A 5000-nucleotide genomic window follows, 5' to 3' on the forward strand; every position below is an offset into this window, starting at 1 on the left:
TTATTGTTATTATTATTATTATTATTATTATTATTATTATTCAGCTCAGATCAACGTAAGCGAACGTCACAGACACACATACACACGCTCACACACACACACACACACACACACACACACACACACACACACATACATACACACACATTGTTGTATTATTCAGGAGATTTGGTTTCCTTTGAAGCACCAGATCAAAGGAATGCCATCATGTTATAAAATCTAGAACAACAAACACCATCACACAGCAAACAGTCCATCTAAGTAAGATGAAATATCTTAAGTAAAGGCAAGATATCATTTTTTTTGTCTAACTGCACTAGTTTTAAGATATCTTTTACTTGTTTTGCGTGTGTGTGTGTGTGTGTGTGTGTGTGTGTGTGTGTGTGTGTGTGTGTGTGTGTGTGTGTGTGTGTGTGTGTGTGTGGTGATGAACTAGTATGATTACCAGCTACACAATGTGAATATGACTCACTATGATAGGCTAATAACATGGTACAAGCTCTGAGAGAGAGAGAGGGGGGAGGGGGAGGGAGGGAGAGAGAGAGGAGGAAGGGACGGAGGTAGGGACAGAGAAGGGAGGGAGGGAGAGAGAAAGGGGGGAGAGAGGGAGAGAGAGGGGGGGTTGAGGGAGGAAGGGAGAGAGAGGGAGAGAGAGGGGAGAAAGAGGAGGGAGAGAAAGAAGAGGGAGGGAGGGAGGGAAGGAGGGAGGGAGGAAGAGAGAAGGGAGGGAGGGGGAGAGAGAGGGGGGGGGGAGGGAGGGAAAGAGGAGGGAGGGAGGGAGAGAGGAGGGAGGGAGAGAGAGGGCGGGAGGGAGGGAGAGAGGAGTCAGGAAGATAGAGAGGGAGGGAGAGAGAGAGAGAGAGAGGAGGGAGGGAGAGAGAGAGAGGAGGGAGGGAGGAGAGAAGGAGGGAGGAAGAGAGAGAGAGCAGAGGAGAGAGAGAGGAGGGAGGGAGAGAGAGAGAGAGAGTGAGCGGAGGAGAGAGATTAGTAGCCAAGGGGCTCAGTTTACATGTGCAAATATTTGGAAAAATTGGGGCAAAATCAGCCATCTTTACCGTAATACTTCTAAGAGCCATCTTTACCTTAATACATCTAAGAGCCATCTTTACCGTAGTACTTCTAAGTCTAAGAGCCATCTTTACTGTAATACCTCTAAGAGACAACTTTACCTTAATACTCCTAAGAGACATCTTTACCTTAATACCTATAAGAGCCAACTTTACCTTAATACCTCTAAGAGTCAACTTTACCTTAATACCTCTAAGAGCCAACTTTACCTTAATACCTCTGATAGGGCGTTCACACCGGCAAAGAACCGTGCCGGTTCGCGTTCGCAAACCAAATCTGGCCGGCGCGTTCAGACCGAAACTCAATTGGTTCGGAGCCTGAAAAGTTGGTTCGCAGCGGGAACCAGAAAATAGTAGAACATAACAGTAGAACATAAAACAGTCACGTCGTCAGTGGGTGTGTCATATTCTAGGCTGCAGAGACCAGCAAGAAGGAAGTAGACAAAATGTAATCTAATCTAAATCTAATCATTAGTGATCAAAAACAATATCAAAAGTTTAATTATTCTCTCTATCTTCCTCACATGCTCAGCAAACACACACACACGCACACGCGCGTGGACATGCGCAAACGCGAATTTCGTAAGCCATTTCTATTCCAGTAATGGAGCAGCTGATTAGTAAGAGAACGCGTGTATAAAGTGTCTTTTGTTTTGTTTCATAGAAAATTGTGTTTATTTCAGATACTGTAGTGGAACATATTATCCTCATTTCCAGTGAAGTAGCTGCCATCTCGTTGTGACATTTTTGTTTATCCCGCCCCTTCCTCACCCATTGTTGATGATGCGGATGGTTCTGGTTACACTGGTGTGAACGCGGGCTTGTTCGCCAGACAGCACCAACGTTCGGAGGTTCCCGAACACGAACGCGAACCGGCACGGTTCTTTGCCGGTGTGAAAGCCCTATAAGGACCCCAATTGAAATAAGCCAGTGGCTTTCTTGGGTTTTTATCCTGTTAGTTGACCTTGTATGTAATATGTACTTTCATGTACCTACTTCTGCAAATCTTCTAATAAAGTTTTCAATCAATCAATAAGAGCCAATTTTACCTTAATACTCATAAGAGCCATCTTTACCTTAATACTCGTAAGAGCCATCTTTACCTTAATACCTCTAAGAGCCATCTTTACCATAATACCTCTAAGATACATATTTACCGTAATACCTCTAAGAGGCATATTTACCTTAATTAATACCTTAAAGGGTGGAGGGAGGAGGAGGGTGGAGAGGGAGAGGAAGTGGAGGGAGGGGGGGTTGGAAGGTGGAGGGAGGAGGAGGGTGGAGGTTGGAGAGGGAGGGGGGGGAGGGGGGGAGGAGAGGAGGAGGGGGGAAGAGGTGGAAGGTGGAGGGGGGAAGGGGGAGAGGGAGGGGGGGAGGAGAGGAGAGGAGGAGGAGGGAGGAAGGGGTGGAAGGTGGAGGGGGGAGGGTAGAGAGGAAGGGGGGAGGAGAGGAGGAGGAGGAGGGAGGGGATGGGTGGAAGGTAATTGAGATCGGGGCTTTGCATGGGGTGGTATTCCCCAGTTTCCATGGTAACGGTGAATTGGTGTGATTCCCATCTGAGTACTCCCTTTGTCTTCCCTCGCCTGTAGGGACATACACACACACACACGCACATACACCGTACACACACACACACAGACACAGACACACACACACACACACACACACACCGTACACACACGCTGACACTATACACACACACAGACAGACAGACACACACACACACACACACACACCGTACACACACACACACACATACACCGTACACACACGCTGACACTATACACACACACACAGACACACACACACACCGTACACACACACACACACCGTCCACACACACACACACACACACACACACCGCACACACACACATTATTATGTAATCACATATATTCAATGATTTCTACATTTTCCTGCATTCCAACACACAGGAGGAGGGGGAGGGGGAGAGAAGAGAGAGAGAGGGAGAGCGAGAGAGAGAGAAAGATGGAGAGGGAGAGAGAGAGGGGGGAGAGAGAAAGAGAGAGAGATGGAGAGAAAGATGGAGAGGGAGAGAGAGAGAAAGATGGAGAGAGAGAGAGAGAGAGAGACAGAGAGAGAGGGGGGAGAGAGATGGAGAGAGATGGAGAGGGAGAGAGAGGGGGGAGAGAGAGAAAGATGGAGAGAGAGAGATGGAAAGAGAGAGAGAGAGTGAGAGAGAGAGAGAGAAAGGAGGAGAGAGAGAGATGGAGAGAGAGATAAAGATAGAGAGAGAGACAGACAGAGAGACAGACAGAGAGACAGAGAGAGAGAGAGAGAGAGATTTAAAAGCTATCTTCCCGAAATGCTCTCCAGTGCTTCATTGGGTATAAACGGGGGGACACCTGAAACCGTAATCCTGGTTGACGGCTTAGCCAACGGGGAAAAGAACACAAATAAATCATTAATTACAATGCCATTCTCAACCAATTGATGCACAAAGCCCTCCTCCTTCAAAAAACAACAACTACCGCTTCATTCATCTGTGAGGCGTATGGCAGGTTGTCATACCCGACAACAGTGCCCACGATAAGCAGAACCTCCTCCACACTAACATTAGGATCTGCCAGTATTCTGACTCCATGACGGAGGGAAACCGCCGGCGTCTCCTGGGACGGCATTTGCACAAAACCCTGACACCACCCCTCACAAACTAAAGAATAAACGGTCTATACCCTACACCAGGGGCCTCCTTTATAAAAATGTACTTGAACGTCATCTTTGACTTGCACGTAAGCACATTTTTCTAAGCATTATTTATAAAACGGGCTGCGCTTGTTTAAAATTGCGTACGTACTGCCATCTATAAATAACAAATATACTTGAAATTGAACGCAGGTGAATGAGCTTTGTATTTACGCCCTGTGATAGCAGCTTCAATAGGCTTGATTGAGGTATTGTGCAGCACCTTTGACGAGTTCACACGATGGTAGACGAAAGAAGAAAAACTTTACTGAGGAGGAGATCGGCTGTCTTTTATCAGAAATAGACGTGCGGTCGCAAACGCTCGTCCCCGAATTCCCCTGATCACATCAGGCAGGATGCGGCTGAAGGAGGGCTGGGATATACCCGACCACCTTTAACACGCCTCAATTTAGAATGATTACACCATAGAATAGCCTATTGGCATATAAAGGAAGACTGAAATACAATCATAAACATCAGTTCCCTTTAAATCTTTAATAACATTTTCATTTCTCATTTTCTCGGCTGATAACAACATTGTTAATTTTATTACGAGCCTTCGCATGAATTACAGTAGGCAGTGTGGCTCACATGCCTGTAATAACTCTGCATAACCAGTAGGTAATGTGCGTACGTCAAGTCAATACCTGACGTAGAGCTACCCCCCCCAGGGGCCTCATTTATAAAAATGTACTTGAACGTCATCTTTAACTTGCACGTAAGCACATTTTTCTAAATAGATGTAAGCATTATTTATAAAACAGGCTGCGCTTGTTTAAAATTGTGTACGTCTGTCGTACGTACTTCCGTCTATAAATAACAAATATACTTGAAATTGAACGCAGGTGAATGAGCTTTGTATTTACGCCTCACATGCCTGTAATAACTCTGCATAACCAGTAGGTAATGTGCGTACATCAAGTCAAGACCTGGGGCCTCATTTATAGAAAGTACTTTGGATCAAATTTGATCTTACCCATGTCGTACGTAGAAAACCACGTCAAAGTAGTGATTTATAAAATTTCAACGTGAGTCAATTTGACCATGGAAATGATCGTAGCTCTACGACAGGCATTTACTAGACGTACGCACATTACCTACTGGTTATGCAGAGTTATTACAGGCATGTGAGCCGCACTGCCTACTGTAATTCATCTGAAGTGAAAGTGGCTCATAATAAAAATTAACAATGTTGTTATCAGCCGAGAAAATGAGTTTAATTAATAA

General features: G+C 45.6%; 1 protein-coding gene across 1 annotated transcript in view; it reads left to right on the plus strand.

Moving 5' to 3' along the window:
• necab2 (N-terminal EF-hand calcium binding protein 2) overlaps nt 1-5000 on the plus strand; it is a gene marked incomplete at both ends in the record, with an annotated part of 41749 nt that overhangs the window by 33195 nt on the left and 3554 nt on the right. The window lies entirely within an intron of this gene.

This window comes from Nansenia antarctica, assembly GCF_963989245.1.
Source record: "Nansenia antarctica genome assembly, chromosome: 9".
Taxonomy (NCBI): domain Eukaryota; kingdom Metazoa; phylum Chordata; class Actinopteri; order Argentiniformes; family Microstomatidae; genus Nansenia; species Nansenia antarctica.